The 13,749-nt window shown below is 38.6% G+C and overlaps 1 protein-coding gene across 8 annotated transcripts in view; it reads right to left on the reverse strand.

Annotated features, from left to right (window-relative positions):
• The window catches only part of Pcm1 (pericentriolar material 1), a 112,723-nt gene extending 105,484 nt beyond the window's left edge, over positions 1–7,239 (reverse strand). For 3 of the 8 annotated variants that reach the window (XM_023721985.1, XM_023721982.1, XM_023721978.1), the window contains exon 1: positions 6,850–7,239. The gene's annotated coding sequence lies outside the window, so the exon portion shown is untranslated. The remainder of the gene's footprint in view (positions 1–6,849) is intronic. The other 5 variants (XM_023721983.1, XM_023721984.1, XM_023721986.1 and 2 more) reach the window with 3 other exon arrangements.
• Between the last annotated feature and the right edge of the window lie 6,510 nt (positions 7,240–13,749).

Genomic DNA, 13,749 nt, shown 5'->3' on the forward strand with positions numbered 1-13,749 from the left:
ATCAGTTCAAAATAAAAACTGCTATGAAAAAATCCAACATCATGCTAGGGAGATGTCTTAGTGGAATAAGCGTTTCTCTGGCAAGCGCAAGGGCCCGAGTTCAATCCCTGGTTCTGCCAAAAAACAAAACAACAACAACAAATCCAACATAATACTAATTCGAAAAAAATCTTAGAAAACACAAATACACTGATATTTGCTCACAATATTTTAATAGTTTCTATTTTTTAATGAGTGTATGTTACTGTAATAATTCTCTGAAGAGTTGAAGAGTAGTTAATCTTAAACAGTAAATCTTAAATATTTAAAATACGATAGACAATTTTATTAAAATAAGAACAAGATAGGAAGGCCACACAAAAGTTACTTAACAATGTTTCTAAAGTTCAATCAAGCAGAAAAATATGAAACAAACATTATTTTAAAAAGTGGTATCAGGCTGGCAAGATAGCTCAGCAGACCTGCTTAGGCAAGGGTTCGATTCCTGGTCCTGCATGCCTGAGCAGATGAGTGAGTACGAGCACGATGGCACAGGCCTGTAGTCCCAGTGCTGGGGAGGCTGAAAACAGGATGATCACTATGAGTCTGAGCTGCATAATGAGACCCTGTACAAATACGTAAATGAAGAAAAAAAAGTGGTATCTGAAGATTTAAAAGAACTTCAAAAGTCACCTAGTGCTACTTTAAAAATATAATTACATCACTTATAATAGAGACAAAAATAAAAAATATCTGGGGATATGACTTTGTTGCTTGTGAAAAAAACTATGCAAATGCTAATGAACAATATAAGAGAAAATCTGAAAAAGGAAAACTAAAAATTGCAAATATCTCTTTTAAAAATATATTGGCTTGATATAGTTCCAATAAAAATCCCAGGACCAGGGATGTAGCTCAGTGATACAGTGCCTTCCTGGCAAGTACAAGGTTATCAATTCGATTCCTGCTACAAAAAAATAAATAAATAAATAAACAACAATCCTAACGTGATTCAAAATGTATTCAAATTTCAGTATCCAAAATGATATTGAAATTAATTTGGAAGCATAAATCTGAAAAAAATTTAATATCTGGAAAAGAATAGCAGTTACAGAAGCCAGTTATAAATTAATCCAAGCTACCTAGCCGTAAGTATTTAAATAGCAAAAACTGGTAATAACTGAAGAAAATCTTCAATTTACCCAATTACAAAAAGGTAATTGCTACTAACATTTATTTTACTATATGACAAGCACCATCTTAAGCATTCATTTTACAACCATTATATTATTCTCTGCTGACAATTCTGATTGGACAACATGCTATTTTTTAAAAGATTTATATAGCATGCTGCAAACACATACTAGCAAAAATTTTAAATAAAGATTTATTTAGAGCCCGAACAGCTTTAACTGACACTCTTTATTTCAATCATGGAACACGGAAAAATGACTTGCATTACTATTTTCTGTTATTAAGTTATGTTTTTAAATCCATTCTATTTTGTTTGTCTTATTTGAATTTTTCTTTCTTTCTATTTTAATCTAGCATTATTTTTAAGTAGTATTTTACTCTTGGCATTATGGTATAAACAGCCATTATCTAGTTGAAGAAATTTAAGCTTTAGTATTAAGTGAGAATTAACTTTTATATGGGTGGTACTTGGATGTGTGATCCTAATCCCTTCCATTAATCTGAAATGCTAAGCTGGAGGGAAGTAAGATATACAAATCAAAAATAAATATACCACTCTATCTGAATCAATAAAACTTACACTATACCAAGTACCAAGTATGATAGTAGGTCTATTTTATGGTAGTTACATATGACATAAATGTTTGGGGGTTTTTTTGGCGTGTGTGTGTGTGTGTGTGTGTGTGGTACTGGGGATTGAACTCAGGACCCTGCACTTGCCAGGCAAGCACTTATTCTACTAAGCTATCTCCCTGGCCCCCAAATGTATTGATTTTTAATTAAAAATGTTTAATAAAAATTGTACATTTTAATGCAGTACCACACAGTGTAATGTTTAAATGAGGTTAACATATCTTGCTCCTCAAAATTATCATTTCTTTATGGTACAATTCTTTTTAATAATTACTTATGTAGAACATTTTTATACTAGCAAAATTTGTTTAATATATCCTTACTTTCTACAAAAGTAAATGTAAACTAGGTATGATGGCACATGCGTATAACAAGTTTAAGGCCAGGCTGAACTACATAGGGAGGCCTTGGGGAGGGGAAGGAAGGGAAGGGGAACGGAGGAGGAAGGCAGGCAGGCAGGCAAGCAAATGCAAACCCTGAGGTACATTTATTTTTCAATGTATAAAAGTATCCTTGCTAGAACCTCTTCCTCCATATAAGCATATTCAAAAAAAAAAAAAAAAAAGCAATTGTTTCCTTATCCTTAACTACATGTTTCTCCCAAAGCAAAATCAATAAACTTTGCTACTGCCTTCAAACTCAAAGCTCTACAATTCGATTCTATTCCATACTCACTGGTAAAAGCTTCTTCTACCTCAACCTTGGGACTTTTACAAACTTGCTATTTAACTTCCATCCATTCCTATACATTCCCTAAAGTCTCAAATCTCTCTAAAAGCACCATTGCTAAATAATTATTTCTAAAATAAGATGCTAAGGGCCAGCGAGATAGCTCAGCAAACTGAGCATCTGCTTAGGCAAGCACAGGGACTAAGGTTCGATCCCCCACACCAGATGCCAAGTCAGCCAACCCATCTACAAAGACAGGATCACCAAGGCTGGAAGTGGTGGGGCACCTGTAATCCCAGTGCAGGGGAGGCTGAAAACAGGAGGATCACTACAAGTCCGAGCTGCATAGTAAGACCCTGTACCAAATACATTTAAAAAAAAAAAACAAGCTACTCCTCCTCTCCTTGATTCACAGAAAAAGCATACCATCCGAGGACCGTTTTTATTTAATTAATGCTTAATCTTTTGTCTTTTGGAAAATTAGCTATCAAAAATATCATTCTCTATATTGACTGGGCATCATTTCCTTCCTATTGTCCTACCTCACATCGTCCTGTTCCTTGACTAAAACTGTCTCCTAATTTCAGTCTTCAAAATCACTCCCTGCTTTTAGGAAGAGAAGATAGGCAGTTATCTCTCAAAGATTCTGGTCTCAAGCCCACTGTTCTTTCATCTTCTTTATTGTTGTACCTTTTCACTCTGGGTTAGTAATTTGTTCAAGGTCCTGAACTGCTGGAAATCCACTTTTGATCATAAATTCTTGCATTATACTTCTCTGTCTCATTTCTGCTGACCTTTCTGTTGCCCTCCAGTTAATCACTATTTTCTCCTTGAATTTATTTCTTATGCAAACTCAAATATAAAGCCTATGAGCCATTCCAGAAATGCAATGCTAGCATCCTTGACTTTCTTATCAATTTGCCCAATTTAGTTAATTTCAGGTAAACCAACTAGCTGGCTTTCTTTACTTCTACTTTACACCAGCAACAATGGAGGAATAATCATAATAACAACAGTGTCCACTGTTCAGGTATGTTATATTCTATTAAGGTATATTATATTCTCTCTCCTTGTCTCTCTCTCTCCTCCATGAAATATAGTAAATGTTTGTGTTCACTGCCCTACTTACAGTACAGTTATTACACAGTACATTGGAGGCACTGGAGTCTATTAAATGTACTGCTTACTATGTGTTTCTTACTTGCCTCAAATTCCTTAGCATGATTATTCCAAACCATTTGTAGTTTTTTTAAGTCTCAAATCCACTCCCTCCTTCAGAAAAGGCCACATCCCCTATTAAGAAAATCAACATTAACTTTTGATTCCTTATATCTTCTTCTCTAATGTGCTAAAAAGAAAATCATTTTATAACCAACTTGATAAATTATTTCACTAAATGCTTACTCATAAGCAATCACCTAACGCTTTAGAAACTCTGATATACTCACTTTCAATCTTACTGGAGTTCCATTTTTTCACCTACATTCCATTCCTATTGTTCTACTTTGTTCTACAGTCTTACAGAACGCTCCCCCCACAAAAAAAAAAAAAAAACTACTGAGAAATATAATTCACATGCAAACCAACTATCAATTTGTATTTTCTCAGAATAGTTTCCGTCTCTTAAAAGAAACCTGAAAATCTGCTTTTGTAGAAAATCAAGGGCTGGCCAAATAGCTCTGTGGACTAAAGCACCTGCTTAGACAAGAGTGCAGGGACTGGGGTTTGATCCCCAGCATGCTGTGCTGGCCCTGCCCCTGGGGTTTCCCTGAGGTGACAAAGACTGGATATGGTGGTACCCCCTGTAATCCCAGTGCTTGGGAGGCTGAAAACAGGAAGATCAGTAGGACTCTAATCTGTGTAGTGAGACCCTGGAGTCCCTGTACTAAAATACATTAAAAAAGAAAGAAAATAAATCAAGAATGGGGGCCAAGGAAATAGCTCAGCAGCATAAGCACTTGCTTGGTAAGTGCCAAGGTCCTGAGTTCAATCCCCAGTACAAAAAAACAAAAACAAAAACAAAAACAAAACAAACAACAAAAAACCCCCAGAAAAATCAATGTATTGAACAAATTTTGAAAATAATCATAAATTTTTAACAGAAAATTATGATTATTTCATAACTTTAAAAGAGCAATTATGTCTAAAATGCATTTAACATAATTTCTTCTCATTTTTATCTTATATTATTCACTTTCTAAACTGCCCTTAACAATAATATAACCTTTCATCAGTAAACTTGCATTCTCCAGCACTAGCTTTTAACATGTGGCAATACATTATACACAAAAAATAATGTTCAAATTAATTTTAATCAACTAAAAGAGCAGTCAATTGTAGACATAACAAACTTAAAAAGTAGGAAGTTCATAAAAAACAAAGCCAATTATTGTAACAAAAATGTGAAGGAGATAGCCTGAGATTATGTGGATTACAAAGAGGAGCTATGCACTTGTTTTTTTTAAAAAAAAATATTTATTTTTATTTATTACATTTATTTGTGTGTGTGTGTGTGTGTGGCCAGCTCAGCCCACCAGGGGGCGGGCTGGCTGGCATGTGGTGCTGGAGGATCGAACCGCGGTCCCTGTGCTTTGCCAAGCTTGCTTCAAGTAGGTGCTTTAGACCACTGAGCCATCTCTCCAGCCCTATGCACTTGCTTGTTATGGTATAAATTCAAAAGTAAATGGGCTTAATTCAGTGAAATTCAGTGAAAAAATTTCTAAAGGTACTGCATAAATCATTCCAAGAACAGTTAAGAGACAAAGATAGAGAAAAAGCCCACTAAAGTGGCCTGCTGAGAAACAGTAAATAAAGCAGCAACAAACCCAGAAATTTTTTTAATTTAGATAAAAAAATTAGATAGTCAAGCACTGGTATTCAGATTGCAGTTTTCATTCATAGCTTTTTAGCTATTAGGCAACCCCCCCACACACACACACACAAAGATGTCAACTACCTTTTTAGAAACTAGTTTTCTTGTCGGACACTTCAAAGCTGTTGTGTGATAATGATTTTTAAAAAATCAGTAAATTTTTACACTGAGTAATAAATAATATAGTCTAAAATGTTTAGGAAGTCAATAAAGAGGAAAACTATTACTTATCAATATTTTAAACTCAAGTTATCTTACTCATTCAGAAAAAATACGTAATCCTCCAAACCTCCCAGTCTACCAAACAACAAAATGATGTTAACATCTATTCTGAAATATAATGAAAACAATCCCAGCTACCGTATCATCCATCTAAAGACCTATATATAAGTTTACTCTTCTGATGGATCAAATCATAACTTCTGTCAAACTACTCAAAGACCCCTGAATACTCAATGACGAAAAACGTGTATAATTTAAAATGAGCTTCTTTATAACAAAATACTTATGTCGCTATATAAACACAAGGCGCACCTATAATTTAAAAATTCAGTTGCGAGCTGGGGAGACAGTTCAGCGGCAAAAGCGCCTGCCTGGCAAGCGCAAGGTCTCGAGTTTGATTCCAGGTACTGCAATAAATAAATAAATAAATAAATAAATAAATATCCAGGATTTTAGTGGCATCCACTCGCCCTCACCAGGAAGGTGATGGGGAAAGAAAGGAGCAGGTGCACTCGAAGCTGTAACAGCACGTACTCCCGTAACCAGAGAGTCCAGAGGAGGAGGAGTCTTAAAAGCTGTTACGGGGTGGGGTCCCCGGCCGCCCGGAAAGCCCCCTTCTTCTAGAACCAAAGCACGATCTGTTATCCGCAGTTCATACCACACGCACTTCAAACTAGCCAGGAAAAAAAGAGAGAAAAGAAAAGAAAAGAAAGAAGACAAGATAAGACGGGCCCCCAGGAGTGGGCCGCGGGGCAAAAAGTTCGCTAGCCCAGGCGCTCCAGCGGGGCCTAATATCTAATCCGCATTTCTGCGGCAGTAAGCAACGCTTGCTCCCCCAACCCGACTGCGTCCCTTTTCCCCAAGTCTATCCCCAGTTTAACTGCATTTGCAGTAAAGCGCGCAGAAGGGAGAGCACCGGGGACACGAAGGAGGCCTACTAAATTAACGTTCCCTTCCCAGAAAAGAACCAACTCTCGGCCGAAGTCAGGAACGCCTACACCGACCCTCAGCCCTAAGAACACCGTAGGAAGCTCACGAGCTAACCCAAACCCTAAGGCTCACGCCATTCCACACCGCGCCCGCTCCACCCGGAGCTCCAGGCGCCCACAGCCCCACAGAACGGCCGGGGACGGGCGCAGCCCCCACCCCGCTGCCAGCGCCCTCGAAGGGAATCCCGAGCCCCGGCGGCCTCCTCCAGAGGACGAGACAGAGAAGAGGGGTGGGGGCAGCAAGGCCCAAAGGGGCTCCTGCTGGCGACAACGCGTCCCAAAGATGCTCACCCGGGAGATGGCGTCGATTGCTCCCGGGGGAGGGGGCGGACAGTCTGCCCGTGGGACGGAGAGCAGGCAGTGAAGGCGACCCCGGAGCCCGCAGAGGACGCGAGGGCCCCAGGCCCGGCCCAACACTGCCAAGAGTCCCACAGCCGTTGCTCTTCCGCCCGTATGGCTCGCTGCCCCGTTGCCAGGGGCCGGGACGCGCAGGCTTTACCTCTTCACGAAGTAGCCCCTCCTGCCACAGGCGGAGCGGCGGTCAGCGCCGAAGGCCCGCCAAGCGGGGAGGGGGGCGGGGGGTCAGTCCTGAGAAACCGCAAAGGAGGTTCACAACGCTCCCGACGGCCTAGAGCCCAACGGCCCCTTTTCTACTTCAGCTTCTCGGAGTCAACCGCCGCAGCCTCCGCCATCTTAGGATCTCATTGTGGTGGGAGAAAGGGGGCGGGGGGACTGCAGAGGGGGCCACGCGCGGCGCGAGTTGCGCCGTCTCCTCAGCAACCGCCGCGCGGGGGCGAGAACTAGCTGGACCCGGAGCCGCAGTGCGATCTCTGTACGCGCTACAGTTAGGTCACGTGACCGGGGAATCTGTGTTGTCCCTTCTAGACCTTTAGCCTAAACGAATAACACAAACTACTAGAGACTACATATCCCAGAATGCCCACGCAGCCGTGGATTGCACGGGCCGTCCGGTCACAGGCACGGGACTACAAGTCCCAGCAGCCTGTGCGCTCTCTGCCCTGGCCTGTGCGGAGAGATTGATGCCTGCGTCTGCTGGAAAAGGAAGGGGGAGCGTTTTGGTTTTCCGTGGAGGTGTCAGCTTCGGATCATGCCGGAAGAAGGAGGAAAGACTAGCATCTGTGCTCTAGTCCCTTCCCACCCACATACCGGTGACTAAGAGAAGGAAACAAAAGGACGTTTACAATATCCAACCCCTAAATTTAACGAGAAAAATCCACTGGAATTAAATAATTTGCTATATATTATGCATAGTGGGTGTCTTAAATATTGTTAATATCACTATAAAAATGGATGACAACCTACAGTTTAATCTTGGGAAATTGTCTCTGAACCTGTAGTTTGTGAATTCCCCTTATTTATATTGTTAACACCTTTATTAAGGTTAGTAAATTGACAAGTAATCTGTAAAACAACTTAATTGGGTAACATGACAAGACTTAATTGCTCCTCGCCGAAACAGTAGAACACTTTCCAATTTTAGTTGCTTACAAGAGCATTCTAGTTTTTAAAAGTTGATAGGAGATGAAGTTTGTAATGCAGAGTAAAGGTAAGCAGGACTAAGGAAATGGTTTCTGGAATCCAACAATTGTTCTCAAGGGCCGAAAAAACTTGTTTACAAGACCAATTAATAGAATGCATTTCAGATAAAGCACTTGTGCAGTTTGCTACTGCATTCAGGTTGGATCAGTACTCTGATGACCATTGGTGCAATAATAGCAGTATTGATTTATCATATTTAAAAAAATATTTTGTGTTTCTAATAGGTAAGTACTGAAATAAAAGAAATATAGTCCCTGCCTTTGAGGCGCTTATATTTTAGTGAAGGAGGGGGAGGGATGGTATAATATAAATAAATTTTGTATTGTAAGAAAAAGTACCATGGGAACTCAAGGAACAGTGCAGCTAGCCAGTTGAGTATTTAGTCTAGAATGCGTTATCTTAATCCTACCATTCAGAGACCTTGAGCAAGTCACTTAGCTTTTCTAAGGCTCAATTGCCGCATCTGTGAAATAGAGGCAGGGGAGAGCATAACACGGTCCACATTAGCTTATTTTATAACATACAGTGTTAAGAATTTCATTGTATATTCTTTATTCTCAACAACCTTGAAAAGGTTAGTTTTACATAAAGTCCATGTTACAGATGAGAGGTAACATAAGTCAAACTTACAGCAACTCCACAGGATAGAACCTAGTTTGAAGCAGAGGTCTACCCTATTCTTGGAGGGCTTTATTATTAGTAAGAAAGAAAATAAGTCAGACATGGTGGCACATTCCTCCAGTTCTGGGAAGCTGAGGTGGGAAGATTGTAAATTTAAGTTCAGCCTTAGTGAGGTCCTGTCTCAAAGAATATAAAAGGACTTGGGATTTGCCTTAGTCCAAAAAGCCTTGGTTTGATCCCCTGTATTGTTGCCAAAAATAAAAAGACCAATGACATATGGTAAATTCACTAATTATTATCATTTTGTTTTATGTATGTATAATTTTTAAATGGGTATAGAAGCTAAGCTATTGTCATGTTTCCTAAATTTATGGGTCCTCAAAATGTCAATACTATGATGTCTTTGTTATAGCTCAGATCTAAAATGTCCCTGCAAATTCTCACCTATGCAGAGATATGGAAAGTGATTGGCTCACAAGGGCATAGCTGAATGGGCTATTAGGAAGGAGGGTATAGTGGAAAAATTGGGTCGGTGGAGGCATAACCTGAAAGAATGTAATCTTATCTCCAGCTCTTCCCATCACTGCTTCCTGGGTGCCAAGCGTTAAACAACTTTCTTCTCCATGCCCTTTCACCATGATATCCTTCTCTTGGAGCCGTCAAACTATGGGCTGAGCCCTCTGAAACTGTAAGCCAAATAAATCTGTCCTCCTTTTAATGTGTATCAAGTATTTGGTCCCAGCACTGATAAAGGTGTTATGTTTTATGTTTAGATGTGCCTAAAGAGTTTCAAGTACTCATCAGCAGGGATTTTTGAAGGTGACTGAATTAAAAAGGCACACAGCTAAGTTACTGTTAGAGGCATACCCTTGTTGAAGGAAGTCACCATTACCTGTTACTTTTTAATGTTATGTAATCTTGTTTATCCACAGATAAATTGTAAGTATAGATGTAGCAGAAACCCTGCCTCTTGTATTTCCTTATACCCCTAATGCCTTGCAGGATTTATTCATGTTCATTAATTTGGTCTTTAAAACGTTCTCTGCAAATAAATAAATAAATAAATAAATAAATAAATAAACAAACAAACATTTTTTGCAATGCCTAGTTCCAACCTGCAGGTGGTGATAGAACTTAAAGGAAAAATCTTCATTGACATCTCCCTGTACTATTTATAATTGAATTTTATTGTTCTTATGAGATTTTTGATATGAAAGAATACATGACAAATATATAAATTATAAATTACAATTTTAAAAACCCTCAAAAACCCAACTAACCAGAAAATAAAATTGATATATTTAAAGACCCCTCATTTTCTTCTCCAAGCTCAATACTTTTTGCACACATAAATACTATTCGGAATTAATGTTATCATTCCTTAATTTCTTCCTATAACTATGGATATGCATATGTAAACACTTTAGTTTTTGTTATTTTCAAACTTTATATAAATGGTATACTGAGTATATTCTTGCTTGACTTGCTGCTTTTTTTTTTTTTTTTTTGGTGGAACCAGGGATTGAACTCAGATCCTTGTGCTTGCCAAGGAAACACTTATTCCACTGAGCCATCTCCCCGGCCCCTTGACTTGCTTTTTCCATTCAAGATTATCTTTCTTAGATTCAGCCATGTAAATGAATGTACACAGTCTATTAAGTAGAATGTAAAAATAATTTTTAAACATATCTAAAGGGATGTATATGTATATATATGTTTATATATGTGTTTATCTCTCTCTCTCACACACACACACACACACACACACACACACACACTAGGGTATATCCCCAATTCTTTTTTATTTTTTTATTTTGAGACAAGATCTTGCTAAGTCACTAAATTACCCATGCTGGGCTCAAACTAGTAATCCTCTTGCCTTAACCTCCAGGGTACAGGAATTACAAGTGTTGCCACTATAGAATGTGATTCATTTTAATTTAGTGTAGTAGGAAAAGGAAGAAGAGATCTATCATCTTAAACAAGGCACTAGTTGAAGGCCTCTGACTTAGATTCTATACCTCCTCTGCTTTAATCTAGCTCAGAGTTTCTTAACCTTGACTCTATTGCCATTTGAGGGCTGGATGATTTTTGGTTTTGGGAGCTATTCTGTGCATGGTAGCAGCCTGGCCTCTACCCACTAGACACTCATAGAAATCCCCTTTCCAATTATGAAATTCAAGAATATCTCTTGACATTGATTTCCATGTATGCCCTAGAGTTTAGGGGAAAAGAAAAAAATCACTCCCAATTGGGAAACTCTTATCTAGTCTTTCCCCTGAGAAAACCTTATTAATTATGATTTTCTACTGTATTATTTTTGTTCAAAAACTTGAAGTCATATATAATTAAACCAATGTTATCAAATTTAGATGCATAAGTAGTGTTTCAAGGCTCTTGTTACCTTTCTCCATTTTCCCTATATCAGATTACCATGACATCTCTCATTACTACTTACTTCAAATTCTTCATTCTGAAACCAAAAACTCTTAGTTCCTGGAGGATATTTTAGCTCTAAGCCACAACACCAATTCTACACAACTCCCCTACCCAACACACACACACACACACACACACACACATAGAGGAGCATTTATTCTCAGCTCTCCTCAGTACCTCCCTCCTTTCTCTGCTTCCAGGCTACCCTGGGGTGAGCAGCCTCCCTCCACCATGCCCTTCCGCTATGCCATTTCTGTCCTGGAGCCAGTCAACCTTTGACTGAACTGTCTGCAACTATGACCCAAAATGAACTTCTCCTTTAAAGTTCAGGTGTTGGGTATTTTGTCCCAGTGATGGAAAGCTGCGTGATACAGTTGGGATTATTTGGAGCATAAGGTCCTCCTCATAGTCTATGCTTAGGTTACCCTCTGCCACCACTGGTTTGGGTTTTCACTGTGACTCTCCTCCACTGTTTGCCTCTCACATAGTCCAAATGGGTATTCTCTAGAGCTGACACCATGCTTTCTCTACTACCAGTGTACCAATCACATTCTCATTCCCTTTATAAATTAGTCTCAGATAGTTTACTGTAGAGTGAAAACCTTAGAATTTATTAATGCCTAAAAAAGAATTAAGTTGTGAAGGGGAAGAAGTAATGTAAGAATCAATAAAGAACTGCAATAGAGAGACTTCGTGCTATTGTGAAGTGAAGGAGTCAGAGAGAAGTGAACAATTCTATAGCAGAAAGAAGGCACTTGGAATTCAGAACACAGATAGAATAAATACTCCCAGAAGCAGGAGGCTAAAGCAGGAGGAATCAGTATCTCCAGAAGCAACCTTCAAGCAATTAAAGCTCACACTAGAAGATGTTGCTGAGATCTCTTACCATGTTAGGGAAAATTCCATTGTCCATAACTGTACCCCACCATTAAACATCCTTCATTGACTTTCCTCCTATTCCACTGATTCACTGCTACTTCCTTGTTTGTTCTTCCTGGAATTTCCTTTCAAACTACTTGCCACCAGATCTTCACTTTAGGCTTTACTTTTGAGATCTGTTAAGCAGATGTAGGGTTAGAACATTATCCATGTGTTACACCTTGTATCTAGGTTCCCTCCAAAACCTGATGCAGTCATAGATGGGACTTTTTGGAAGTGACTAGATCCAGTGTGTGATGCTGGGATTAAGGATGTGATGCTCAGATTAATTCATTGTGGTCTCTGTCTATTCTTATTTGTCTGTTTATGTACTTCTAAAGTCATAGCTGCACTTATGCTTACATATAAGTCTAAATCAACATCTATTTATATTGATTTTAAACACCTGGCTTCAAGTGAACCTCATACCTTAGCTCCCCAGGTAGCTGAAACTAGAGGCATACACCGTAATGCTTGACTGAAAATGTATATTTTTGAATGTTTTGCTGGAGTCCAGAAATTTAGTCAGAATGACTAGCAGCCTTAAGGATTCTACCCTGAGATAAGATGGTAACAATATGAATTAACATGTGTTTTCCAGTTGGTTGAATGACATTGTATGAGGAGTATCTTAAGAATCTGACTAGAGAGAAAAAGGAACATTTAGACTTTGAATTTAGGTGTCTGTTAACATTATTTATAACAAATTTATCAAAGAAAGTGGATATATCATTATTGAGGTGTAGAACAAAAGCAAGTATCTTGTGTTGCCTTCCATCTCCCTTGCTTCTAAAAGCCTATTACTACTATTCCTACTACTACTACATAGAAACAGGACTGCCTAGACCCGATATCAGCCTTCAGAGTAGGAGATAAAAAAGATGGTGACCATTAAACTCTTGGCGCTGTGCTCTCTTTCATAATGGCCCACTCTTACTCTGTAGAGTGTACTTTTTTCCCTACTTTTGTATGGCCTTCATTTTTAAAACATAATAATATAGATTTTTAACTTGATAATTATAACTGTTTTATCACTGTATACTTAGAATACCTGGGAGCTGTAAAAGGCTCATTTCATAGGACTCTGTACCCAAGTGTCAGCTTTAACCTTGATCACCTACTTGTTACATTTATGCATCAAGTTTGCCTAATAATTCATGAGGTCTCATAATTTTTGTATAAAACTTTAATCCTCTTTTATATTCTAGGGTGATTTCTTTTTCATTCTTTCTTGCTTTCCTTCCTTGTTTCCTTTTTCTTTTTTGTTTTGCTGATACTGTGGACCTTTTCATGAGCTACACCCTCAGATTTTTTTTATTTTCAAATAAAATCATGCTAAATTGTCCGGGATCTTTGTGTGTGTGTGTGTGTGTGTGTGTGTGTGTGTGTGTGTGATGTCAGGGCTTTGCATGAGCTACATCCTCAGACTTTTTTTCACTTTTATTTTTATGTAGGGTGTTGTTAAATTACCCATACTGGGCTCAGACTTGAGGTTGTCTGCCACAGCTTCCCAGAGTTGTGGAATTATATGAGGGCACCACTGTGTCAAGCTTTCTAGGATGGTTTCTTGTAAATAATAACACTTCAGTAGAAAGAATAATTTAGAAGTAGGAGTGCATGTTAGAAATTATTTGATCCAATTATTTAGTTATA

This window comes from Octodon degus, unplaced genomic scaffold (assembly GCF_000260255.1).
Source record: "Octodon degus isolate 3935 unplaced genomic scaffold, OctDeg1.0 scaffold00088, whole genome shotgun sequence".
Classification (NCBI taxonomy): Eukaryota; Metazoa; Chordata; class Mammalia; order Rodentia; family Octodontidae; genus Octodon; species Octodon degus.